The 27,880-nt window shown below is 53.9% G+C and overlaps 1 pseudogene; it reads right to left on the bottom strand.

Annotated features, from left to right (window-relative positions):
- Positions 1 to 8,278: 8,278 nt before the first annotated feature.
- Positions 8,279 to 25,910, bottom strand: LOC129530542 (glutathione hydrolase 1 proenzyme-like; annotated as a pseudogene).
- Positions 25,911 to 27,880: the final 1,970 nt, after the last annotated feature.

The following is a 27,880-nucleotide window of genomic DNA, read 5'->3' as shown; positions in this document are numbered from 1 at the left end:
CTAGGAGCCAGGAGCAGTGGCTCATGCCTGTAATTCCAGCACTTTGTGAGGCCAAGGCGGTGGATCACCTGAGGTTGGGAGTTCAAGACCAGCCTGACCAACATGGAGAAGCCCTGTCTCTACTAAAACTACAAAAATTAGTCAAGCATGGTGGCACATGCCTGTAATCCCAGCTACTCAGGAGGCTAAGGGAGGAGAATTGCTTGGACCCAGGAAGTGGAGGTTGCGGTGAGCTGAGATTGTGCCATTGCATTCCAGCCTGGGCAACAAGAGCAAAACTCTGTCTCAAAAAAAAAAAAAAAAAAAGTTACTAGCTAGTTTCAGTAATTCTTAACATCCAGGAAACTGGATGTGAAAGCTTTTCAGAGAAACTAAACTAACAGATTATACATAGAGAGAGATTTATTTAGGAATTGGCTCACATGATTGTGGGGACTAGCAAGTTTAAAATCTGTAGGGCAAGCCAGCAGGCTATAAATTCAGGTAAGAGTTGATCTCGAAGTCTGGAACCTCACGTCTGTAGAGCAGTCAGGAGGCCAGAAACTCAGGCAGGGTTTGTGTGTTACAGTCTTGAAGCAGAATTCCTGCTTCTCTGGGAAACCTGTTTTTGTTCTTAAGGCCTTCAACTGATTGGAGGTGGCCCACCCATATTATGGTGGGTAATCTGTTTTACTTAAAGTCAATTGACTGTCAGTATTAACCACATCTATGAAATAACCTCCCAGCAAGATATTGACAAGTATTTGACCAAACAACGGGGCACCATAGCTTAGCCAAGTTGACACATAAATTAACCATCAGGAACGAGTAGAATATCCAAAAAACAACATACTAGGGATATTATATCTTATATAGCTATTATAATTATATAAAACATATAATTATAGAATGAAGATATTAAGATAACCATTAGAATAAAAATATAAACTATTCTTTCTTTCTTTTTTTTTTTTTTGAGACCAAGTCTTGCTCTGTCACCCAGGCTGGAGTGCAGTGGTGCAATCTTGGCTTACTGCAACCTTTGCCTCCTGGGTTCAAGTGATTCTCCTGTCTCAGCCTCCCAAGTAGCTGGGATTACAGGCACCCGCTACCATGCCCAGCTAATTTTTGTATTTTTAGTAGAGACGTGTTTTCACCATGTTGCCCAGGCTGGTCTCCAAATCCTGACCTCAAGTGAGCCACCCCCTCGGCCTCCCAAAATGCTGGGATTACAGGTGTGAGCCACCACACCCAGCCAAAAATCACCTTTTTCACAAGGATCAAAGCAGTCATTATGCTGGAGATGACAGACCTCACTGTCACCATGCTCCTTTTGTATGTCTACTAGGCACGGTGCTGGGTCCACACTCACAGAAAGCTTAGGAGCTCACACCCAGGGGCTCCGGCTGTAGCAGAATCCTAAGAATAAAACCTGGTGCTGAAAGAGTAGGAGATGAGGCCGGGCGCCATGACTCACTCCTGTAATGCCAGCACTTTGGGAGGCCAAGGCGGGCTAATCAAGAGATAGAGACCATCTGGCCAACATGGTGAAACCCCGTCTCTACTAAAAATACAAAAATTAGCTGGGCTTGGTGGCTGGCACCTGTAGTCCCAGCTACACAAGAGGCTGAGGCAGGAGAATCATTTGAACCGAGGAATCAGAGGTTTCAGTGAGCTGAGATCACGCCACTGCACTCCAGCCTGGTGACAGAGTGAGACACCGACTCAAAAAAAAAAAAAAGCAGGACACTGAACTCTGGGAGGGCCTCCTGGTGAGAGGTGAGCACAGAGGGGAGAGATGGAGGCAGGAGCATGGGCTTCTGGTGGCCCCAGCAGACCCTGTGGCAGTGTGGCCAGGGTCCTCTGCAGGGAGGAATCTTGGACAGGATGACGCTGTAGCAGGCCTCTTCCTGAGGCCTCCAGCCAGCCCGGCCAGGGTCCCAGCATCCAGTGACCCCTGTTTCACAGCAGCAGCTGGGGCCAGCCCCAGGCTCTCTTCCACTCTCAGCTTCTTAAAACTGGAAGTGGAGAGAGTTGTTTGATAAAACACTGCGGCAAACCACATCCTCTCTTCACCAAGGGAGAGTTCGAGGGGATGCCGGCAGAGGGAGCTTTAGAGTAGAGACCCCTACCCAACCAGTGACCGTCAGGCACACAGCAGGGCATGCTATGGAGACCCCCAGACAGTCACTCGGTGAGACCCAGCAGGTCCAGACTCTTCAGAGATCTGTGGCAGCAGGTCCCCACTCCCAAAAGCCACGTGCCCACGGGTGGTCTCTGGTGCCTGAGACCCCAGTCTCATTTGCATCTTTGCAACTTCGAGTTTAAGTGGGTGTCGCATCCCTGTATGTCCTCCTGAGCAGAGGAGGGGCACAGCCCGGGGTGGCAGCTGGCGTCAAACCCTCAAATCCCCTGAGAGCCACTGGGGAGACTAAGCAGTCCCCAGCCCCCACTTGTCCCTGAGCTGCCATTCTCAGCCCTGTGGGAGGAGACAGAAAGCCCTGAAGAGAAACCAAAGGATCAGGTCAGGAGGGGCTAGGGGGGTGGCGTGAGCAATCAAGACAGGGAAGGATGGACAGATGGGGGAATGGAGGGAAGAAGGAATGAATGAAAAGGTGAATAAACGAACAAAGAGAGAGCATGGCCACTCCTCCCTTGCTTTAGTTTACAAAGTACTGGGATCCTCCCAACAGCCTGCAAGACAGAATTTCTGGGAAGCAGACCAGGTGGCTAGCAGGGAGGGGAGGCTTGCCCTGGCTTTTGTGGGCCCAATGGGAGGCAGGGGGCAGGAAGGGGCATCCTGTATGTGTCCTCCCTGCAGTGGCAGCAGCACCTTCCTGGAAGAGGATCAGGAAACACCCACTGTGGCCCCTCTCCATCACGACCTCATCCAGGACACCAAGTATCAGTCACTCAGCTCACGAGACCCAGGCCCTGACACAGGAAGAGAGGATGTGAGGGGTGGGGCACCAGGTTCCTCAGGACTGAGAGACCTTAGATGTGGCCCCGGGCTGGGTGTTGGGGCAGACTGGCTATGGCAGCATTGTGTGTACCCCAGCAGGCCAGTACCACGCAGGGAGCCTCCAAACCCCTTCACCCATGACCCTGGGAGGAGACCCCAGCCTTGGAGAATTGGCCTCACTGAAGGGGCCTGCGCCGGCCAGCAGGGTCAGGTGGGGCCAGACAGGTTCCCACCTGGGATATGCAAATGGGCCTCCTGAATCCTGGAGCCAGGTATGGACTCACACACCACCATTGTCCCAAAGTCCCCATCTGCCCCACGGGCACACCCTGCCACCTGTTCTGTGCAAGGGCCCTGAGGCTGTCTCCTTGCGCTCAAGCCCTGCAGGTGCTGAAGCCCACACACACAGCTCCTGCTTCCTGGGCCAGTGCACGTGCACACACACACACACGCACACACACACACCCCCACACATACACATACCCCCACACAATCACACACATTCATACATACCCACACCCCCCATACTCACACTCACACACACCCACAAACACCCACACATACACTCACACACACAATCACACACATTTACACACACCCACACAACCACACACTCACACTCACACACTCACAGTCACACACACCCTCCCACAGCAAAACACAATCACACATATTCACACCCACCCACACCCCCACACACTCACACTCACATATACTCACACCCACACACACCCACACACTCACACATACACAAACACAATCACACACATTCACACCCACCCACACCCCACAAACACACTCACACATATACCCACACACACTCACACTCACACATAATCTCACACACACACACACATGCTCACACACACACGCCTTCTCCAGCAGGGGCTGGCTGCCAAGGGCCACCCAGCTTCCTCCCACGTCTCACTCACCGTACAACATTTGAGCAGACCTTGGAGTCAGCAGCTACAGCAGCGTGGACAAAGGCCTGGGGGCCACTTGGGGCCTGGTGTCTCGAGAGAGGAACACAGCCAGCACAATCACAGCCAGCGCCAGCCCCAGCCCCAGCCCCAGCAGGACCAGGTCAACCATGGCTCCGCAGTCCTGGGCCATGGCTCTGCGGCCCAGAAGGAGAGGGGAGGCTGGTGGGCAGACGGAGGGACAGATGGTTGGGCAGATGAATGGACAAGAAGATGCATAGATAGACTCACAGGTAATTGGACAGATGGACAAACAGGTGGGGGCTTAAGACAGACACGAAGATGGATCGACAGACAGGCCAGATAGCTAGAAAAAGAGGACAGTAAGAGAAAGATGGTCAGATAGACCATGGGACAGAGATGGGCTTACAGATGGGCGGACAGACAGACAGGTCTGAACAGCGGGCTGCCAGATGGACAGATGGGTGAATGGACAGATGGCTGGCAGCTGTGGTGAGCTGCTGCCCTCACCAAGTGCACACTACGGAGTGGCCAAACTCACGCCTCAACTTCTAGTTTTCAGCTCCTGCTTGTTCCTGGCAGGAGGCCAGGCAGCAAAGCGTCTGAGGGGAGTTTTCTTTGCCTAGAGAAGTCAGCTGCTGTGTTAACTCCCTCACTGCTGGTAGGTCCAAAGGCCCCACCTACCGCCTGCCAGAGCCCATGGTCACACTGTCGCAATGTGCAGGAGAACTTGGTGCCTGCTGCACTGCTGTTGCCAGGTAGGGGCAGGGCTCCCTGGAACCTCCACACCATTCCCCAGGTTCTCAGCAGCTCTGGGAAAGCAGAGCTGGGGCCGCTTAACTCTGCCCTGGATCCGGCAAGGCTGCCCCCCTCCCAGAGTGGAGCCCTGCTCCCCAGCTCCCATCTCTATCCCTTAACCCTCTCCGCACGGCCCAGCCTAGTCAGCATCAAGGTGGAGCTGAACAGAGGCAGAAGGAGGAGACCCAAGGTGGTGTCACTCAGGACCCGGGTTCAAGTCCTTATGCTTCTGCAGCCTTGCCTGGGTCCCCCAACCCCCCCCCCCAGGGTGACCAAGGGCTTCCCAGTCTGCACAGAGGACAGCGGGACTTGACCGCATCAAATGCTGGTGACTACGAGACACTTACGTGAGAAATGCAGACAGACCATGCCTCTAGCCCTTGGTACCCGGCACCATCCATCCCTGGGACTTGCTGTCCTGGAAATGCAGCATGGACCTCCAGGGAGGGGGGCTGTGCCATGTGGGGGCCCCACCCCACCTGCAGCTCTTTCCCACCCTGGCTGCAGGTCTGCTTCCCTGAATCCAAATCCGCTACTACTGTGCTGGCAGCGCAGCCTCTCTGGGGACACTGGCCTGGCTCTGTTCTCCCCAGGCCTCAGGGTGCCTAAATGGGAGGCAGCCAGGGGAGTGAAGACCCACTGAGGGGCTCCGTTGACCAGGCTCAGCAGGGGTGCAGGTGATGTGGGATGGAATCCTTCCCACATGGCCCCCACAGTCCTCCCCGCTTCCTCCCCAGCTGAACACTGCCTGCTCCAGATGTCTACACCTGGAGTCCGGGCGCCTCCATCTGGGCAGCAGAGAAACTGAGACACAGAGACAGACTGTGTCCTTACAGGCCACACAGCCTGCCAGGCCCCTATGTCTGGCCAGAGCCCCTGGTCAGCCTGGGCCGCAGTGATTGTTTAGAGGTAGGCTGTTCCCACGGCTGCCTCTCACGGTATGGGAGCCTGTGGACGCCTCCTCCCGCCCCCACCCGACTCCCAAGCCTCAGTGACATTGCTCAACCAGGAGCTGAAGTGCATTCCTGGGCTCAGGCCAGCCCACCCATCGACCCGCTGCAGTCCTGGAAGCCCAGAGGCCTGGGCAGCAGGAACAGTGGAGACAGCAGTGTGGGGGACGTCCCCCCTCCTCTCCCCACCATCCTCGTCAGGCAGAGGCCAGGGTGCAGGGACCACCCGAGCAAAGGCCCAGGGAAATGAATGGGTGTCATTCTGGTCCTGACCCGAGGCACAGCCAGGAAGGTCCCTGTGGGGAAAAGAGATATCAGACTGTTACTGTGTCTATGTAGAAAGAAGTAGACATAAGAGGCTCCATTTTGTTGTGTAGTAAGAAAAATTCTTTTGCCTTGAGATGCTGTTAATCTGTAACCCTAGCCCCAACCCTGTGCTCACAGAAACATGTACTGTGTCGACTCAGGGTTTAATGGATTTAGGGCTATGCAGGATGTGCTTTGTTAAACAAATGCTTGAAGGCAGCATGCTTGTTAAGAGTCATCACCACTCCCTAATCTCAAGTAAGCAGGGACACAAAACACTGCAGAAGGCTGCAGGGACCTCTGCCTAGGAAAGCCAGGTATTGTCCAAGGTTTCTCCCCATGTGACAGTCTGAAATATGGCCTCCTGGGAAGGGAAAGACCTGATCATCCCACAGCCCGACACCCGTACAGGGTCTGTGCTGAGGAGGATTAGTAAAAGAGGAAGGCCTCTTTGCAGTTGAGATAAGAGGAAGGCATCTCTCTCCTGATTGTCCCTGGGCAAAGGAATGTCTCGGTGTAAAACCCGATTGTATATTCCATCTACTGAGATAGGAGAAAACTGCCTTAGGGCTGGAGGTGGGACATGCTGGTGGCAATACTGCTCTTTAATGTATTGAGATGTTTATGTATATACACATCAAAGCACAGCACCTTTTTCTTAATCTTGTTTATGACACAGACATTTGTTCACGTGTTTTCCTGCTGACCCTCTCCCCACTATTACCCTATTGTCCTGCCACATCCCCCTCTCTGGGATGGTAGAGACAATGATCAATAAATACTAGGGAACTCAGAGACTGGTGCCAGCGTGGGTCCTCCATATGCTGAGTGCAAGTCCCCTGGGCCCACTTTTCTTTCTGTATACTTTGTCTCTGTGTCTCTTTCTTTTCTCAGTCTCTTGTCCCACCTGATGAGAAACACCCACAGGTGTGGAGGGGCAGGCCACCCCTTCAGGTCTCTGAATGTCCTTCCTCAGGAAATGATGGGGGAAGGGGTGATGAGAATGAAGGAGAGGATTTAAGTCCCTCACCCCCCGAGGTAGTCCTGGGCTGAGCCCCATGGGACCTGGAGAACCAGGCTGTACCCCACCAGCGTGTCAGGTCCAGGAAGTCTAATGGCCAGCTCCCACTTCTCTTGCTGCTGTGCAACCCAGAGCAAGGCCTGCCCCTCCAGCTTCAGTCTTCTCCCCTGCAAATGGGGTCACAGCCTTTCCTCTCAGGCCAAAATAAGGATTGAGGCCGGGTGCAGTGGCTCACCCCTGTAATCCTAGCACTTTGGGAGACTGAGATGGGGGGACTGCTTGAAGTCAGGAGTTAAGACCAGCCAGGTCAACATAGTGAGACCCCATCTCTATTGGTTTAATTTTTTTTAAAAAAAATTAAATAAATAAAATAAGGATTGAAGAGTGACTTGTACACCAGTTGAGCCTACCTCCACCTCACCCTTGCAGAGCCCCAGAGACACAGCCCTCCAGAGCTCAGACCCAGTGGGACTTGACTCCACAGGCATAAAACCCTGTTTGTCTATGGGCCCTTTGGAATCACCAGGTTTTCGGGGCTCCTGAAGGATAGCCCTGACCTGGCCTCACCTGGCCCCTGGCCCCAGTGCCCCTGGTGATATCCAGGTGCTGACCTGTGATCACCGCCTCCCACCAGCCCACCTCCACCAGCCCTTCCCAGAACCCTGCTCCAGGTGTTGGAACTGTGCACAGAGGAGGGAGCAGGCCCCGAGGGAGGCCTGGAGGGGCTCCCAATGGTGAAGGCTGCTGTGTCTAGCTGTTTCCTTCTGGACCCACTCCCTCTGGGCAGCGTCCCCAGGGGACATCTTCCCGTTTGCTGTTCCCTGAGAACCAGACCTCCCTCTGGAGAGGATGACAAGCTTGGGTTTCAGTCTGGGCTTGCTCTTGGGAACCCCCCAGGGGCGTGGCTCTGACCGAGATGTTTTCCTCCAGCCTGTTGCCCAGTCCCCATTCCTCGGACCTCAGCTTCACAGCCAGTGTCATCGGCAGGGTGAGCTGGAGGCCTACGGGTCTGAGAAGGCGCCCGGGTTCCCAGCATCAGCTGGCCACCCTCTGCCTAAGAAAGCGCCAGGGTCGTGACACCCCCTGGTGGCTGCTCCTAGGTAGTGTCACTGCCCAGCCCCAGTAAGGGAGGGCCTGGCCCCAAAGTCCGAGGGATCAGGGTGGGAAGGGGCAGGGCTTGGTGTGAACCTTCCCCTGGCCCCCAGCCATGTGCCCCGCTCTCCCCATGCTGAAGATGCTGAGGCTAGTTCCAGTGCCGCATTGTGAAGATCTCCGAATCCCACCTCTCTGTTCCTCCCCAGCCAGATGGCTCCATTTCACACACAATACACTGAGGCCCAGAGAGTGGGGAGACAGGCCAGGGAGGCCACCTGGAGCCTGGCACAGTGGCCTCATTTATTATGCTGCTCTGCTGCTCACAGGGGAAGCCCGTCCCCCAAAGTCCTCTTCCTCATCCTCGTGAGTATCTTGTCACTGGATTGCTTGTCAGCCTTGTCTGCCTGGAGCAACCAGTAGCCAGCAGGTTCCCCGCCTTTCCTGGAGTCCGAGGCAGCTGCCCAGCCACCAGCCGTGCGGACGATGGCTTGCACCACAGCGATGAAGGTGGACGCGATCTGGGTGTGATGGTGCCGGGTCTCCAGGGCTGCAGTCACTGCCTGGGGGTGGGAGGAGAGGGGAAGCCTGAGCAGGGCTCCAGATGCCACCTGAACCACGCCTGTGTGGTCACAGGCCTCAGCCCAGGTGGTGCCATTTCAGGCCAGGTCATCAGGAAGAGCAGGTTGGGGCCTTCTGGGTCTCATTGGAGCAGGGGGTTTGGCCCTCATGGCACAGGGGCTCCAGATGGCCCAGACACTAGAGAGAGGACACCAACCATTGTCCACTCTGTGATGATCCAGGCCTCCAGCCCAGGATGCTCTGGGGCCCCACACCGTGACTCAGTTTCTCCAACCCCTGGCCCACCTGGTCAATGTTTCTCTCCACTGTCGTGATGTTGGGCAGAAGCTGGTTGTGCAGCTGGGGCTCCTCCACGGCCCGCTTCACGTCATAGCCGAACCAGAGGTTATAGATGATGGCCTGGGGCATGGGAGTGTGATCAGCATGGCTTGGGGGCTGTGCGGAGTGGGAAGGGCCAGGGAGAAAAGGGGTGACACATACCAGTGCAGTGGCTGTGGTGATCTGCGTGCCCCCAGCAGCTCCCACCACCATCCGGACCTGGCCGTCCTGGCCCACCATGATCGTTGGGAACATGGATGAGAGCGGCTGCTTCCCTGCGGCTGATGGGAGAAGACAGGGATGCCCATCAGCTGCCTGCCCAGGACACCCGCCCCTCTCCACCCCAGTCCCCCACCCCCGGACTTCCACCCCATACCTGGCTGGATGAAATTGGCAGGTGAGGGGGGTACCCCAAACTCATTGGTGATGCTGGGAGAGCTGAAGTTGTCCATTCATTATTGAACAGGATCCCGCTGACCAGGGAGCAGACCTTGGAGCCAAAGCTACCACCCAGCCGGGTCAGACAGCGCCCGACCTTGCCTGGCCCAGCCTGGTCCCTATCCACCCACTGAGGCTGAAACATACTCACTGAGAGGCCCAGGATAAGCTACCAAGATTGGGCCTCAGTTTCCCACCAGAAAAAGAGGTGACGGAGCCACCTTACTGGATAAGTGGGCGGTCCCTGGGCCACCCGCCTCTGGCACTTTCCCACCCAGGCGGCCCAGCAGCCCCTACTAGAGGTTGACGGTGCTGGTGGCGGACACAGCACTGCCGTCCTCTGTGATGACAGACAGGTGAGCAGTGCCCCTGTCATCCGGCGTGTAGAACTCGGGCTTGTAGTAGGAGATCGGGTGAGTGGTGTTGTCAGAGATCTGGGCCCGGAGCTGGGCAGCGAAGAACTCAGAGGTCATGTTGCGGACCACCTGCCGAGACCCCAGAGCTGGCCTGATGAGGTGGGGAGGGAGGATGGGGAGGGGGCACAGGTCTCAGAAGGCCCCTGACTGTGACTCTGACCAAAACCTTCTAGCACCCACAACCTTCCGTGGCTCCCCAGGACCCAAGGGCAGGCCCAGGACCTTGCACGACCAGTCTGACTCCCTGTCTCTGTTGCGTTTCAGTAACTCTGAATGTCTGTCTGCCTGGTCCTGAGCCTCCAGACCCTTGCCGCATTCAATCATTCATTCCTTCATGTAAAAAATATTTCTAGAGTTTGCACTACATGCCTGGCACTGGGGAATAAACAGGGAACAGACACTTAGGTCCTGCCCTCATGCCAAGAAAAACAAACACACACAGGGAAAGTGCTGAAACCACAAGCCAGGTAAGGGGAATCAAGAGGCATGAGGTATGGGCAGAGTGGTCAGGGAGGGCTTCTCAGAGGAAGCAACGTGTGAAAAGAGCCTGGAATGCAGCCTAAATGGTCAGTGCAAAGGCCCTGAGGCAGGTGGTATAGGCTGGTGAGCGATAGGCAGAGAGTGAATGGAGTGGGGTGGGGAGAAGAGGATGAAGATGCAGGCTGGGGCCCAACCCACAGGACCTCCTAGGTCCCATAAAAACTGGCTTTTGCTCTGTGCCATGCAGGCTTAGGGCAGAGGAATGAGCAGGCTGGGGAGTGTTTTCACAGGGTCCCTCTGGCAGCTATGACAGGGATAAGGATAAATCCCAAAGGGGAGGCTGTGGGTATCAACCAGGCAAGAGATGATGGCCTGGGTGGGAGAAAGAGAAGAATCAAGGATGGTGCCGACTAGCGAGGTAAACCCTGCAGAAGGGGCAGGTTTGGGGATGGTCAGAAGCTTGATATTGGACACTTCATCAGACCTGAAGAGCATGGGTGCAAGTATAAAAAAAATAAATAAATAAGCATGGGTTCACAGGCAAGGGCAGGCTGAGAGATGAACATGGAAGTATTGACATTGAGTGGCTGCTGGATGCCATGAGCCTGGCCAAGGTCCCCAAGGCAGTGGCGAGGAGGAGATGAGGAGGTCAAGGAGGAGACAGAGAGGATGGACCCAAAGGCCGAATAAAATGCCTCAAGAGAGTTTCAACACCGGGCGCGGTGGCTCATGCCTGTAATCCCAGCACTTTGGGAGGCCGAGGCCTGAAATCCCAGCACTTTGGGAGGGTGGATCACGACATCAGGAGATCGAGACCATCCTGGCTAACACAATGAAACCCCGTCTCTACTAAAAATACGAAAGGTTAGCTGGGCGCAGTGGTGGGCACCTGTAGTCCCAGCTACTTGGGGGGCTGAGGCAGGAGAATGGCGTGAACCTGGGAGGCGGAGCTTGCAGTGAGCCGAGATCCCGCCACTGCACTCCAGCCTGGGGGACAGCCTGGGGGACAGAGCGAGACTCCGTCTCAAAAATAAAATATAAAATAAAATAAAATAAAATAAAATAAAATAAAATAAAATAAAATAAAATAAAATAAAGTTTCAGCAACACCCCACAGATTAGTTGACCAATCCCAGGGAAAGGTGTTCTGTCTGAAACTGCCCTCAAGGAAACAGAAAGGCAAATCCACGATGTGGGACATTTTTCAAGACTACTGCCCTGGGCTTTAAAAATCAACAAAACAGGCCAGGCACGGTGGCTCATGCCTGTAATCCCAGCACTTTGGGAGTCCGAGGCAGGCGGATCACGAGGTCAGGAGATAGCAATCATGGTTAAACCCCGTCTCTACTAAAAATACAAAAAATTAGCTGGGCGCAGTGGCAGGCGCCTGTAGTCCCAGCTACTCGGGAGGCTGAGGCAGGAGAATGGCGTGAACCCAGGAGGCGGAGCTTGCAGCGAGCTGAGATAGCGCCACTGCACTCCAGCCTGCATGACAGAGCAAGACTCTGTCTCAAAAAAAAAAAAAAAAAAAAAAACACACCTGTAATCCCAGCTATTTGGGAGGCTGAGGTGGGAAGATAGTTTGACCCCAGGAGTTTGAGACCAGTCTGGGCAAGACCCTGTCTCTAAAAAAAATACAAAAATTATCCAGGTTTGGTGGCACGTGCCTCTGGTCCCAGCTGCTCAGGGGGCTGAAGTGGGAGGATTGCTTGAGCCCTGGAGGTTGAGGCTGCAGTGAGCCAAGATCACACCACTGCACTCCAACCTGGATGACAGAGACTCTGTGTCTAAACAAAAACACAACAAAAACAAAACAGCCAAGGGAGCCTACTGTAGGCAAAGAGAAGGGACAGCAGGTTGTGTCACCCCAACATCCTGCTGTGCTATGTTCAAGTCTCACTTTTGAGACACACCCTGAGGTGTGACATCAGTAACCTACTGTGGAATCCTTCAGAAAAACACGAATCCCAATAGATGTGGGTGGAGACGGAGAGAGTTAGGAAATCTGGCAGAAACGTCCACACTGCAGACTCCAGGAAAAGGGAATATTGATGCTTGGGCAGTTTTGGGATTTTTTTACATTTTTGTAGGTGCGAAAAATTTGCAAAATGAAAACTCGAGGAGAGTGTGGTGAGCTGTGTGAGATGCTGCTGAGTGGGGCCTGATGGGGAAACTGAGGCTGGACCTGGAGATCTGGTGGCATGGGGATAGAGCAGGGGAGGGGATACCCTGAAGGGAGAGAGGACATAGCCCAGCCATGTTTGCTGTAAGAGGAGCAAAGGACAAAAGGAGGCAGCAGATAGAAATTTCTAGAGCAATAACAGCTGCCTTTCTTTCGGGAATAATCCGTGATAAAGAAGTAAATCGTCAGAGGCAGAAAGGAGCATTGTAGGAACAGCACCCCGAGCCAGCAAGTAGATGAAAGAGCTGGCCTTAGCCAAAAGGGAGGGCAGAGGGACACGCTGCAGTGGCTCTGTCCCCTCAGAGAGACAAGACACCAGGTCACTGGCTGCAGCGGGAGTCAGAGGTACAGAATGCTCACGGGGAAAGAGAAGACACCACCCGGGCAGCTGACGCCCCTCCTGGGAGGTCACTGGTCAGTGTCGGGGGGTCTGCAGATCCACCCAGGAATGCCAAGTACCCAAGTAAGTAAGGAGGAATGTGAGGATCCTCAGCGGGAAGGGATATGACAGGGTCTTATAGGGACCCAGCGTGGAGCCGGGGCAGCTACTGAGTGAGTGGGTCAGGTGGTGCAGGGCTGAGGGTGGCATCTGGGAAGCGTTAGTTTGGAGTGACAGGGAGTGGGTGGCCGAGGTCTCTGTTCACCTGGCCCTCTCCCTTTCACCCATCCATCTCACCATGCCCGAGGGCTGCAATGCCCCCATGTGTTCCTCATCTCAGCACTGAGCACTCAAGAACCACAGCATGTGCAAAGGACCTGAGGTAGGAGGGTGGCCACTAATTCCTCACACTGTCAGTTCTGTGGGGCAGAAGCCAAGACTGGGGGTCACCCACCAGTCCATCTGAGCACACAGTAGGCCCACAATCAAAGTTTGTGGCAGGAATGGATTCATAAAGCATATGTGAGGCTGTAGCCACCCTGGGGAGCCCACCCGATGCCTCTACAGCAGGCCCCACACCCACAGTGGGCCAGCCCCTGCCCCTTACTTCAGTCACATCCACAAACTTGGGGTTCCCAAGCAGGGTCCTCTTGGCGTAGGCAAATCGGAAAGCCTCTACGATGCGGTGGTACGTCAGGCCCTTCTGCTTGGGGGTCTCCACGCTCTCCCGGGAGAAGTTGTACCCTGGTTGATCAGAGCCAGGTGCATGTTGCTAAGCCCCAGAGACTCTGAGGGGCTCAGAGGGTTAACAACTGCCTGAGCCACTTTGCCCACCTCAAGGAGCGTTTAATAACCAATAGCAGCAGCTGCTTCAGAAGGCTGTGGTGAGAGTGAAGTAAGGTGAGGGCTCCCGAGCCTGGGCCTCACGTCACACATCAGCTCTGGCCATTCAGTGACCAAGTGGCAGGGTCACCCACTGGACCAGGGTACCCACTGGACCAGGCCCTGCAGCCCTGAGCTCCTGCACCTCTCTCCCTCCTGATGACTCCTGTTCCTCCTCCAACCCTTGAGCATTGCCCGCTTCAGCCCTGTCGCTCTGCACTGCCTCCTTCAGGACACGGTGAGCTGTGATGCAGGGACACACCTCGGGAGCTCAGTGATGGAAAGATGTGGCATGAGGGGCGAGCAGAAATGCAGCAGGGGTGGGGCGTGGGGAGAGAGAGGCAGTGTCATGGGTCCTACCACACAGCTGTGGTGCAACCACTCACCTTTGAGGATGTTGAGGATGAGGGCCAGCACGGGGCCACTGAGCGGCGCACTGGGCATGTACAGCACTGCGTCTCCCAGGCTGATGTTCAGCGGGTGCTCGATCAGCTCAGCACAGTAGTTATTCAGGCCCTCAGCTGTCACAAGGCCCCCTGCAATGGGACAGCAGCTCGAATGGGCACTGGGATGGGGCTGCACCACTGCGTGGAGGATGGAGCTGCACCAGTGGTGTTGGGGGCAGGCATGGCTGCACCATGGTGGTGGGGAAAAGCCTGTACCTACCAGGGAGGACAGAGTGCACTACTGGAGGGGTGGGACTGTGCCCTGGGAGGGGGCCACAGGCAACCTCACCTCCTTGGGAACCTCACCAGCTCTGGCACTCCTGTCTCCCTGACACTGCTCACCACCTGACAGCCGGTCTGGGGCCACCTGCCCTCTGCCTGCTTGGCTTAGTGGCTTCCTGTCTGCCTTCTCTCATCTGTGGCCAGAGAGTGTTTTCTGTTTTTTTTTTTTTTTTTTTTTTTAGAGATAGGATCTTGCTCTGTCACCCAGGCTGGAGTGCAGTGGCTTAATCACAGCCTTGAACTCCTGGGCTCAAGTGATCCTCCAGCAGACCCTCCCCAGTAGCTGAGACTAAAGGCACAACTACACCCAGCAAATTTTAATTTTTTTGTTGTGTTTTGCTATATTTCTTTTTTTTTTTTTTTTTTTTGAGATGGAGTCTCACTCTATCGCCCAGGCTGGAGTGCAGTGGCATGATATCGGCTCACTGCAAGCTCCGCTTCCCAGGTTCACGCCATTCTCCTGCCTCAGCCTCCCAAGTAGCTGGGAATGCAGACACCCACCACCACACCTGGCTAATTTTTTTTGTATTTTTAGTAGAGACAGGTTTCACTGTGTTAGCCAGGATGGTCTCGATCTCCTGACCCTGTATCCACAAGCCTCAGCCTCCCAAAGTTCTGGGATTACAGGCGTGAGCCACCATGCCCGGCCGGGTTTTGCTATATTTCTTTTCTCTATGCTTTGAATTTTTTGTTTTCTTGTTCCCCACCCCCACCCCCACTATATTTATGTAGATTCTCAATATTTCTTTTGTAGACTCACTATGTTGCCCAGCCTTGTCTTGGACCTCCTGGCCTCAACTTCTACCTCAGCCTCCCAAAGTGTTGGGATTACAGGCATGAGACACCAAGCTTGGCCTCGGAGGGCCTTTTCTTTCTTTTTTTTTTTTATGAGATGGAGTCTCACTCTGTGGAGTGCAGTGGTGCAATCTCGGCTCACTGCAACCTCAGCCCCCCAGGTTCTAGCGATTCTCCTGCCACAGCCTCCCAAATAGCTGGGATTACAGGCACAACCCACCATGCCTGACTAATTTTGCATTTTTAGTAGAGACAGGGTTTCACCATGTTGGCCAGGCTGGTCTTGAACTCCTGACCTCAGGTGATCCACCCGCCTGGGCCTCCCAAAGTGCTGGGATTACAGACGTGAGCCATGCACCTGGCTCAGAGGGCCTTTTCTAACTGGAGAATTCCTGCCGGCGTCCATGCTGCTTGGCCTCTTCTCCTCACGATGAATGGATAGAGGGAGGGAGGGAGGCTCTTAATTCTCCTGGAGTCAGCTCCAGACAGACAGGGTATTGGCATGCCAATTTCCAGCCTCAGTGGTAAAGGTCGACAAGCTAATCACCCTCCTCCATGAAACAGTGACAAAAATTACCTGAAGAAAGCCACAGCCAAGCTCCAGGCCCCTGCCTCACAAATTCCCTTCCCCATGCCTCTCTCAAGGCGACCCTCATCCCTTGTAACCCTCTTGGTGAATCAAAGCCCCCTCTACTGGGCCTTAGCCCAGCTGTTCCTCTGCTAGGAATCCCTTCCTCTCTCTGCCTAACGAAGTTATCTGCAGCCCAGCCACCACCTCCTCCAAGAAGTCCTCCTGGATCTTCAGGCTGTATTCTAGTGCTTCCCTAGCCCTGGCTCTTGCCTACACCTGCATTTACCCCAACAGGGACTTGCTCTCCTAGACTGTGTGGCCTCTCTTGGTTTTGATATAAGCAGGAGCTGTGGACCCACATGGCCAGTCAATGACCCTCCTCCACCAGGAACTTCCTGCAGGCTCAGGCAAGACAGGAGGACCCCATGGCTCTGGGCTACAGCTCAGGGTTTCCACTGCAGAGTTCCTCACCCGGGCCCTTGAGGTTACCCACTCACCGGCCGCCTGGATGTCCTTCACAATCTGGGCCGTGAGGCTGCCGTTGTAGAAGGCCTGGGCACCCTCAATGGCCAGCTTCTCATAGGTGTCAGCCAGCCGTGGCAGGGTCAGTCTCTCCCCCTCCCGAAGCACCTTTCTATCCCGGCAGAACACCTCACTGGGGCAGAGGGGGCTCATGTGAGGCAGCAGGTGGGGTGGACTTAGCTAGACCACCCCACACACCTGCCCACACAGGAGACCAGCACAAAGCAGAGGCAGCGCCTGTCACAGGTGGGTGGCCCTGTCACTCGGCGCTCATCCTCCTAGTGTCCCTTCCGGGAACCTCCTAGTGTCCCTTGCCACTCAGGACACATGGCCAGCCACAGTGGCCACTGGGACCCCACGCTCAGAACATGTCCCCACACGTGGTGGGAAGGGTCTGTATCTCCTCATCCCATTATCAGCGCAGGGTCCTGAAGGCAGAGGGCTGCTCCACTGCTGCTACAGCCTGCAAGGTCCTTGGGCTGTGCCTGCCCTGCCTGTGTCAGGGGGCCGCACCCACAGACATACCACAAGACAGGCTGCTGCTCGATGACCGTCCGCTTGTTTTCCAGGGCTGCTGCCAAGCCCTTGCCCATGGGGAAGCCCTGGCGGGCCAGCTGGATGCTGGGCTGGAAGAGGCGAGCCCAGGGCAGCCGCCCATGCCACTGGTGTGCCAGCTCATAGCCTCGGATCTCCCCAGGCACCGCCACCGACAGCCCTCCTGGGGAGAGAGAGCCGCAGTTAGTGACCCTGAGTGGGGGACATCGGGATCTCTCACAGGCAGCATCCCAGGCACAGTCCCTGACTCGTTTTACAGATGGAGCAATGAGGCTTAGGAGGAAAGATTTTTTTTTTCTTTTTTGAGTTGGGGTCTTGCCTTCTTGCCCAGCCTGATCTCGAACTCCTGGATTCAAGCAATCCTCCCACCTCAGCCTCCTGAGTAGCTGAGATTACAGGCTTGAACACCACGCCCAGCAGAAGGGGATTTTTAACTTTTTTATTTATTTTTTAATTTTAATTTTTTTTTTTTAGGAGGGGATGTTTAATTTTTTTTAAGAGGGGATCAGCAGGTAGGAGTGTACATGGACCAGGGATGTCTGAGGAGGGCACAGGAGGGGAAGCAGTAGCATGCGGCTGGGTTTTGCTGTCCCAGGATGAAGTGTCTGTCTGTGCAGGTTCCTGCATGTCTAAAATCCTGTGCCAGGCCAGACTCCCTCCCATCTCGCTGACCACAAGGGCTTATCCTGTAAGACTCATGGGCTCCACCAGAATGTGCCAAAACAAGAGCAGATCCCACCCTGACCCAGGTCAAGCACAGGCCACCTTCAAGACACAGCCAGCCCCAAGAAAGGGCTCCCTTCCTCTTTTCTACTGCCCCAGAGAGGCAAGACTGAGCCTTAACCTCCATCCTGTCCCCTCTCGCAGCCTCAGTTTCTCCATCCAACTATAAGGGTTTTTGTTTGTTTGTCTGTTTTGAGACAGGGTCTCACTCTGTTGTCCCAGCTGGAGTGCAGTGGTGCAATCATGGCTCACTGCAGCCTTGGCTTCCCAGGCTCAAGCGATCCTCCCACCTCAGCCTCTGAAGTACCTAAGACTACAGACATACCCCACTACACGTGGCTTTTTTTTTTTTTTTTGAGATGGAGTTTCACTCTTGTTGCCCAGGCTGGAGTGCAATGGCACAATCTTGGATCACTCCAACCTCCACCTCCCGAGTTCAAGTAATTCTCCTGCCTCAGCATCCCAAGTAGCTGGGATTACAGGCATGTACAACCATGCCTTGCTAATTTTTGCATTTTTAGTAGAGACGGTGTTTTACCAGGTTGGTCAGGCTGGTCTTGAACTCCTAATATCAGGTGATCCATCCTCCTCAGCCTCTCAGAGTTTTGGGATTACAGGCGTGAGCCACCACTCCCAGCCTAATTTTTTATTTTTATTTTTTGTAGAGACAGGGGTCTCGCTATGTTGCCAAGACTGGTCTCAAACTCTGGCCTCAAGCAATCCTCCCACCTCAGCCTCCCAACATGCTGGGATTACAGGTGCACCCAGTCTATAAGGGGTTTTGCCTTCCAGTTCTGACTTTTGAGGAGGTCATTGGAAACAGACCCCTGGGCCTGCTTCCCCCCGAGCCCCACTGCCCATATGGACACTACAGACACTGACCCTTTGCCCAGAAAGGTACAACTATGGCCTCTGCCCCCAGGTACTCTCCTGCTCTTGCGAGAGATGTTGAGGCCATTTGGCTTGGCTTGGCGGCTGCGGCTCTAGAACTGCCTCTCCCACCCTGAAGCCTGGCACAAGTTTCCAAGAGCTGGTGGTTTCAATTCCTAGAAGCTGCACATACATCCCGGAAGGTCTGACACCCAGCACATGATTCCTTCCACCTTGTAGTTAGACAGAAGTTCTTTTCTGTTTTGTTTTGTTTTTTGTTTGTTTGTTTTTGAGATGGAGTCTTGCTCTGTCTCCCAGACTGCAGTGCAGTGGCATGATCTCAGCTCACTACAACCTCCGCCTCCCAGGTTCAAGCGATTCTCCTGCCTCAGCCTCCCGAGTCGCTGGGTTTACAGGCACAGGCCAGCACACCAGGCTAATTTTTGGATTTTTAGTACAGATGGGGTTTTGCCATGTTGGCCAGTCTGGTTTCAAACTCCTGACCTCAGGTCATCCACCCACCTCAGCCTTCCAAGGTGCTGGGATGACAGGCATGAGCCACCATGCCCAGCCAAGACAGGAGAAGTTCTAATCTTTGATAGCAGACCAGGGTGATGATGCTTAGCAACAGTATTTTGTATATTTCAAAGTAACGAAGAGAGGACTATGGTGCTAACACCCAGAAATGAAAAATATTCAAGGTGACGGAGACTCCAAATACCCTGCCTTGATCATTATACACTCTGTGCATGTAACAAGCACTCACATGTACCCATAAATATAGAAAATATCATGTATCAATATCAGAAAAAAATCTTCTCCTGACCTCAGGCCAATCAGACTCTCATGCCGCCACACTTGCCAAGTTCTCTGGTGACCCCCACACTGCCAGACCCAGTGCCCCTCTCAGCTTTACTGGGCTCATCACTCTCCCTGAGAGCCGCCCCTGCATCCCAGCACCTGGCTCCACCCGAGTCTCCCCCGCCTGCCATCCTAGCTCCTACTCTCCCCTCTGTCTTTGCTATCTCTCCTCGTGGTCTGCTTGACATCTGAGCTTCAGCCTCCATTTATGCACTAACTCCCAAATTGACCTGCTGGCCTGGACTGCTCCTCTGATCACCAGACCTGAGTATCTACCTGCCTGCTCGAAGAAAGCATCTCAAACTTCAACGTGCCCAAAACCGAGCTCCTGAGTGTCTGCTCAACCTGCTTCCTGAGAACCCTGCCTGTCTCCATTAGGGTCACCCCATCCTTCCAGGTACAGACAAAAGATCAGGGGTCCCCGGGGACTCCCTACACAAGCATCACACCCAACCCATCCTCAAATCCACAGGCTCCACTTCCAAGTGTGTCTGTCCAGCATCAGCCACTTCCCAGCACCCTCTCCACGAATTACTGCAGTGACCTCTGGCCAGGTCCCCACATGCTCTCTGCCCCTTACACAGCAATCCGTAGGCCAGATCCATCCCCTTCCACTCACACACTCCACGAGCCCCCACTTCCCTCAGACAGGAAGCAGAGGCTTCACCATAACCTAAGAGATCCCACACAACCTGGGCCATTTCCCTTGGGTCACTTGCTGCAGCCTCCCCAGCTCCCCACAGGGCTCTGTCCCTGCCATCACACCTGGATAGCAGACCAGGAGATAACTCCCCTGACCCCATCTCTGCCTCTGGGTCTTTGCTCAGATGTCCCCTTCCCTGACTGGGTCACCCTCCATAGAGTCCCAGATTTTGAGGCCCTCCAGGTCTGTTTTTCTACAGCCCATAACACACCCGCACCTGCCTAGTTTCTTCTCCCACCTGGAGTGTCACAGATTTCATCTGCCATCTTTGTTTTTCACCCCAGCTTCAGGAACAACAGCTGATTCTTTAAGACAATGCTCAATACATTCTAGTTAAATAAATGATTCTAAGCATCCACAAGGTGCCAAGCCTATGATTCCCGCATTCTCTTACCCTGAGCAACTTCATGTCTACAGATGCTGAGTTTCTCAATGAGTATTAAAAACAAATGAAAGATTGGCGGGGCACAGTGGCTCACGCCTGTAATTCCAGCACTTTGGGAGGCCGAGGCAGGGGGATCACGAGGTCAGGAGATCGAGGGACCAGCCTGGGCAACATAGTGAAAACCCGTCTCTACTAAAAAATACAAAAAATTAGCCGGGCGTGGTGGCAGGCAACTGTAGTCCCAGCTACTCGGGAGGCTGAGGCAGGAGAATGGCGTGAACTCAGGAGGCAGAGCTTGCAGTGAGCCGAGATCGCACCACTGCACTCCAACCTGGGCGACAGAGTGAGACTCCATCTCAAAAAAAAAAAAAAAGAAAAAAAAATCAAAGATTGAGTATGTTGCAGAAGACTCCAAAGGGCGCCACCCAGGACCCCCACCTGAAGTCTAAGGCCTGCTATGGTGAGTGTGTCCTGCCCATCCATCCTCCAACTTTCTTTTTTTTTTTTTTTTTTTTTGAGACAGAGTTTCATTCTTGTTGCCCAGGCTGGAGTGCAGTGGCATGATCCCGGCTTACTGCAATCTCCACCTCCTGGGTTCAAGCGATTCTCCTGCCTTAGCCTCCTGAGTAGCTGGGATATTACAGGCCTGTGCCACCATGCCCGACTTATTGTACTTTTAATAGAGAAAGGGTTTCACTATGTTGGCCAGGCTGGTCTTGAACTCCTGACCTAGGTGATCCATCTGCCTCAGCCTCCCAAGGTGCTGGGATTACAGGCGTGAGCCTGTGAAAAAAAGGTCCAGCCTTTTTTTTTTTTTGACAGGGTCTCACTTTGTTGCCCAAGCTAGAGTGTAGTGGTATAATCATGGCTCACTGCAGCCTCAACCTCCTGGGCTCAAGTGATCCTCCCACCTTAGACTCCTGAGTAGCTGGGACCATAAACACACACCGCCATACCTAGCTAATTTTTTTCCCCATTTTTGGTAGAGATGGAGTCTTGCTATGTTGTCCAGGCAGGTCTCCTGGGCTCATGTGCTCCTCCTGACTTGGCCTCCTAAAGTGCTAGGACTAGAGGCGTTGAGTTGTTGAGACCCTCCCATCCTCCAACTTTTATCTCACAATCTATTGTGCCTCCTTTGGGGACAGACAGTGGCTTCCTGGATGGACAGTGGCTTCCCTTCAGGTACCTGGGGAATTTGGGGGCCTCCTCTCCACTTAAGACCAGATTAGAAAAGAGAGACTCCACCTCACATTCTAGAGTGCCATCCCCACAAATGAACAAATGAGTGAATGGGATGCCTGTTGAAAAGGCAGGATATAGACAGCCTGGGTTCAATTTTAGCTTCACCACCTCCCAGCTGTGTGACCTCAGCTGATTTGCATGACCTGTCTGAGCCTCAGCATCCCCACCCTGTAAAATGGGAATCCACACAGCATCCCCTAGCCCAAAGGAGCAGGGAGGGTTGTGAGAGGCTCGTGGGTGAAAAGCGCAGAGCAGAGCGTGGGCCCCAGTGAGCCCTAGTCCATGAGGTCTGCTAGCATAATAATTATTCTTTCCATGTGCTGCACAGACTGGCCCCGGAGGCCTTAGCAGAAATAACAGAAGCTCCCGGCCCTTTACCGTGGTGATGATGGTCCTGACCACTCATTGTGGGAGGGTGTGCTATGGGGCCAGGAAGGGATGGGGGGTGCTAGAACTGCCCCTGAACCCTGACGGGAGCAGGCTCCTGTGGGCAAGGCCCCTTCCCAGTGGCTCAGCCAGCTCTGCACCCATGCCCCAAGTCTGCAGCATGGCTTACCCTTCTGGGACTGCTCCGAGCTGTTGAACATGCTGGCAAAGGCCAGCCTGGGGGCCACCTCGCGGGCATTGATGACCTCAGCTTTTCCTAGAAGGAGAAGCAGGTAGGCAGGCCCACCCACCCAAACCCTTTATGCCACGTGAGCCTGGGGGCCACCGAGCTGTGCCTCGGCCCAACCCACAACCCCTGCCCCTCTCCCTCTCCTCTTCCGAGGCACTCGTGGGTGGTGCTGTTGTAGATGGTGAGGAAGAGGCCACCCTCGATGCTCATGCTGTGGGCATTCATGAGCCCCACACACAACAGGGCTGCAATGGCTGCATCCACTGCAGAGCCACCGTCCCGCAGTGCATCCCTGCCATGTGGCACATAAAGGCATGAGAACCTGCAGGCTTCCACCCTGGCCCCGCATACACACCCTGCTGCCCACCTGCCCAAAGGAGGATGGAAGAGAAGTCCATTCGAGTTTTGGGGTTTTTGTTTTTAGTTTCTTTCTTTTTTGTTTTGAGATGGAGTCTTGCTCTATTGCCAGGCTGGAGGGCAGTGGCACGATCTCAGCTCACTGCAACCTCTGCCTCCCGGGTTCAAGCCATTCTCCTGCCTCAGCCTCCTGAGTAGCTGGGACTACAGGTGCATGCCACCATGCCCAGCTAATTTTTGTATTTTTAGTAGAGACGGGGTTTCACCATGTTGGCCAGGATGATCCCTATCTCTTGACCTCATGATCCGCCTGCCTTGGCCTCTTTTTTTTTTTGGAGACAAAGTCTCTCTTTGTTGCTCAGGCTGGAGTGCAGTGGTGTGATCTCAGATCACTGCAGCCTCAGTCTCCTGGGCTCAATTGACACTCCCATCTCAGCCTCCCAAGTAGCTGGGACTATGGGCACATGCCACCATGCCCAGCCAATTTTGTTTGTTTGTGTATTTTGTAGAGATGGGGTTTCATCATGTTGCCCAGGCTGGTCAAGAACTCCTGTGCTCAAGTAATCCACCCACCTTGGCTTCCCAAAGTGCTGGTATTACAGGCATGAGCCACTGTGCCCAGCCTTTGTTTTATGAGACAGGGTCTCACTTTGTCACCCAGGATGAAGTGCAGCGGCACAGTCTTGGCTCAATGCAGCTTTGACCTCCTGGGCTCAAGCAATCCTCCCACTTCAGTCTCCTGAGTAGTTGGGACTACAGGTAAGAACCACCACACCGGGCAATTTTTTGTCTGTTTTGTAGAGATAGGGTCTTTCTATGTTGCCCAGGCTGGTCTCGAACTCATGGTCTAAAGCAATCCTATCGCCTCAACCTCCCAAAGTGCTGGGATTACAGTTTCTTCTTTTTCTTTTCTTTTTTTTTTTTTCTGAGACAGAGTTTCACTCAGTTGCCCAGGCTGGAGTGCAGTGGCATGATCTTAGCTCACTGCAACCTCTGCCTCCTGGGTTCAAGCGATTCTCCTGCCTCAGCCTCCTGAGTAGCTGGGGTTATAGGCGCACACCACCAAGCCCCGCTAACTTTTTATATTTTTAGTAGGGACAGAGTGCACCATGTTGGCCAGGCTGGTCTCGAACTCCTGACCTCGGGTGGTCTGCCCGCCTCAACCCCCCAAAGTGCTGGGATTACAGGTGTAGACCACCTTGCCCAGACAGTTTCCTCTTTATGAAGCAAACAAATGTACATGATTTTTATAATTGGGACAAAAAGGGAAATTGCTATACTTCATTAATAACATTTTTTTTCCCTGCTAGAGATGGTGACTTACACCTGTAATCTCAACACTTTGGGAGGCCAAGGTGGAGGATCACTTGAGGCCAGGAGTTCAAGACCAGCCTGGGCAATAGAGTGAGACCATATCTACAAAACAGTCTTTTTAAATTAGTCAGGTGTGATGCACGCCTGTAATCCTAGCTACTCAGGGGGCTGAGGTGGGAGGATCGCTTAAGCCCAAGAGTTCAAGGCTGCAGAGAGCTATGATCATGCCACTGCACTCCAGCCTGGGTGACAGAACAAGACCCTGTCTCAAAATATGAAAAACATAATATTTTTTCTGTTTAAGTCTTTAGAAGGGAACTGATCTTTATATATAACATGAGATAAGAGTCTAAAATAGAATAAAACAGTAGAAGCCAGGCACCATGGCTCAAACCTGTAATCCCAGCACTTTAGGAAGCTGAGGCAGGAGGATCACTTAAACCCAAGAGTTTGAGGCTGCAGTGGGCTATGATCGCTCCCCTATACTCCAGCCTGGGTGACAGAGTAAGACTCCACCTTAAAAAAAGAATAAGCCCTTCATGTCCCTGTTTGGGCAACAGCGTTCCTTGGGGGGAGGGGGGAGGGATGGCATTGGGAGATATACCTAATGCTAAATGACGAGTTGGTGGGTGCAGCACACTAACATGGCACATGTGTACATATGTAACAAACCTGCACATTGTGCACATGTACCCTAAAACTTAAAGTATAATAATAATAAAATAAAATAAAAAAAAGAAAGAAAGAAATTGTCTCCTATCCAAAAAAAAAAAAAAAAAAAAAAAAAAAAACAGAAAAGAATAAGCCGGGCATGGTGGCTCACACCTGTAATCCCAACACTTTGGGAGGCCCAGGTGGGTGGATTACCTGAGGTCAGGAGTTCGAGACCAGCCTGACCAACATGGTGAAACCCCATCTCTACTAAAAACACCATAATTAGGCCAGGCACAGTGGCTCACACCTGTAATCCCAGCACTTTGAGAGGCAGAGGTGGGAGGATCACAAGGTCAGGAGTTCAAGACCAGCCTGGCCAACATAGCAAAACCCTGTCTCTACTAAAAATACAAAAATTAGCTGGGCATGGTGGCACATGCCTGTAGTCTCAGCTAATGTGGAGGCTGAGGCAGGAGAATCACTTGAACCTGGGAGGGGGAGGCTGCAGTAAGCCAAGATTGCACCACTGCCCTCCAGCCTGGGTAACAGAGTGATACTCTGTCTCAGAAACACACACACACACACACACACACACACACACACACACACAAATTTGTTGAGCGTGGTGGCACACGCCTGTAATCCCAGCTACTTGGGAGGCTTAGGCATGAGAATCGCTTGAACTTGGGAGGCGGAGGTTGCAGTTAACTGAGATTGCACCACTGCACTCCAGCCTGGCAACAGAGCAAAACTCCATCTCTAAATAGATAGATAGATAGATAGAAAGATAGATAGATAGAAAGATAGATAGATAGATAGATAGATAGATAGATAGATAGATAGATAGATAGATAGGAAAAAATAAGTAAAAATAGCCACCAAACAACAAAACAGTGGAGTTTATCCAAAGAGACAGAGACTCTTAGAACTGAGAAAAGGGGCCCTGTTTGGCTCTAGGAGACCCACATCCTGCTCTCGGAGTCACCGTCCCCTTCCCAAAGGCTACTGAGAGAGTCCAAGCAAAGCTTACATGTGGGGAAACTGAGTCTCAGAGGGGTGAAGGTATTGCTCTGGTCCACTTGCCCAGTTTTCAGGGCCCATGTCCCATGCCCTGCCCCACTCACCTCCCAATCTCCAAGCACTGCTTGGCATCCGCAGCCACGGCAGCCCTGGTATACACATGGTTGTCAGGTTCCTTGGAGGCTGAGGGCAGCCAGAGACAGAGGACGACAATGAACAGCACCAGGACCACGGCCAGCAGGCCCAGCACCACTAACTTCTTCTTCATGCCTCTGCTGCTCCCACGGGGTAAGGAGCAGGGTCAGGCCCAGCCTCAGACATTCCCTGGCCCCTCCCCAACAGGGCACAGTCTAAAGTCGGGGCTCAGAAACACAAGGCCTGTGTCTCCTTCCTGCTTCCCAGAATACGTACAGGCTGTCCGGCCCCCAGACCTTTGCGCAGGCCATGCTCTCTGCCAGAAGCTCTGGGCCTCATCTCTGCCCTCCCAAATCCTCCCTGCTTATCTTCAGAGCCCATCCTGGTAAGAACCCCATCTCCAGCAGTGACCCTTCCTGGGAGCCCCCAGATTTCCTCACCCCTCTTTCTGCAGGGCCTTGCCTACCTCCTCACAGTGGCTGAGCCTCCACTGCTTAGGGAGAAGCTCCAGTAGGGATGGGCCTGTCCTGGTTTCTGCTGTGTCCCCCACCTCAGCCTAGAGCCTGGCACTGTCCAGGAGTCCTCTGAGGACCCTCCACCCCACCTGGAGCATGGGGTTTAGCTTCCATAGTACCCACAATCAGAACACCCCACAGATTCACTGCCACGGGGACAGGACTTACCGTCCAGCAGCAGACGGGGGCCCCAAGCCTTGCCTGGGGTGTTGGCCATGAAAGACAGGAGGATTTGGTGGAAACACCTGAGGAAATAACTGAGGTCTCCCTCACACTCTGCTGAAGCCTGTAGCCACAGGATCTTCTTCAGAGACTCTCTGATCAGGCAGCCTTCTCGTTCTCCTGAAGGTCAAGGGAGGTTACCTGAAGCACGCGCAGCCCAGACCTTTCTGGGGGACTCCGTGTTACCTCCCTCTGCCTCTGGCTGGTTTCTCTGTCTCCAGTTGAACTCTGGAGGCAAAGAGGCTGTCAGTAACACATTTGTTTCCATGAATTCTCTCAGCACGTCTCCCAGGCACAGCTCAAAGAGGGTTTTGCATGGAGCAGGGCAGGTAGGGGACAGGGAATTCCTGCAGAAGCCCAGGATGTGCATGTGGTAAGCATGGCAAAGGGGGCTCAGGGGGCACTGCCAGCCTGCCCTGCTCTGACGCTGGACTTGCCACTCACCTGCTGTGGGGCCTCAGGCAAATCACTGAACTGTCCAGCCTGGATGACGGCAGCACCTCACTTGCCTTGCTGCTGGGAGTGTTGTGAATAGAGTAGGTTAGACTGTGGGCAGGACTTGGTGAATGGTAGCTGTGATTATCATCATGGCTGCACTGGGGACACCCCCAGGAGGCCTGAGTGGCACAGGTCTCTTGCTCACTCTATGTCCCCTGTGGACTCCCTTCCAGGCTGTGCAGTGAGTGGCAGCAGTGACCTTTGGGAAGTCTCATGGCTATGGCAGCAGGTGACAGGTGTGACAACAGGGAAGAGGGATGTGGTGACAGAGGTTGGAGTTCCCCTCTCCCACAGTCAGTTTCCCACAAAGGGAGGTGTCTGCCAGCAAGCCCCTCCAATGAGCCCCAAGCTGGGTTTCCCTCCACTCCACCCTGTCCCAGTGTAGAGCATCTGACCTCAGAGGCAGACACACTGTCCAAGAGGTGGTCTACGAATGGAGTCCCTGTGTCCTCCCCACACACAGGGAACATCCAGATGCCATCGTGGAAGTGTGACCACCTCCCCAGGCTTGGTGGGCCTGGGGCCGATAGTGTGATACATTTGACCCCCTCCCAGCCCTGGATGCAGACACCAAGAGCAGAGAGACCTGGCAGTAGTTATGCAGCAGCACACCACCCCACATCCCCAGCACAATCCAAAGCAGCCCCTCATCCCCACCGTGACCACCACAGCGTAAATCCGGGTGCCACCTGTTTCTGACCTGAACTCCCTCACAGCTGCTGCCTGCACTCCCTCCCTCCAACATCACCTTCCCTTCAGTCTTCCAGAAAGCAGCTAGAGGGCTCTGTCTGTCCAACTACAGAACAGGCCCTGCCTCCTCCTTGCCCCGTTGGACAGCTCACACCCTTCACCAGGCCTGACAGCGCTC

Source organism: Gorilla gorilla, chromosome Y, assembly GCF_029281585.2.
Source record: "Gorilla gorilla gorilla isolate KB3781 chromosome Y, NHGRI_mGorGor1-v2.1_pri, whole genome shotgun sequence".
Lineage (NCBI taxonomy): Eukaryota > Metazoa > Chordata > Mammalia > Primates > Hominidae > Gorilla > Gorilla gorilla.
This window is presented reverse-complemented; position numbering and strand designations above follow the sequence as displayed.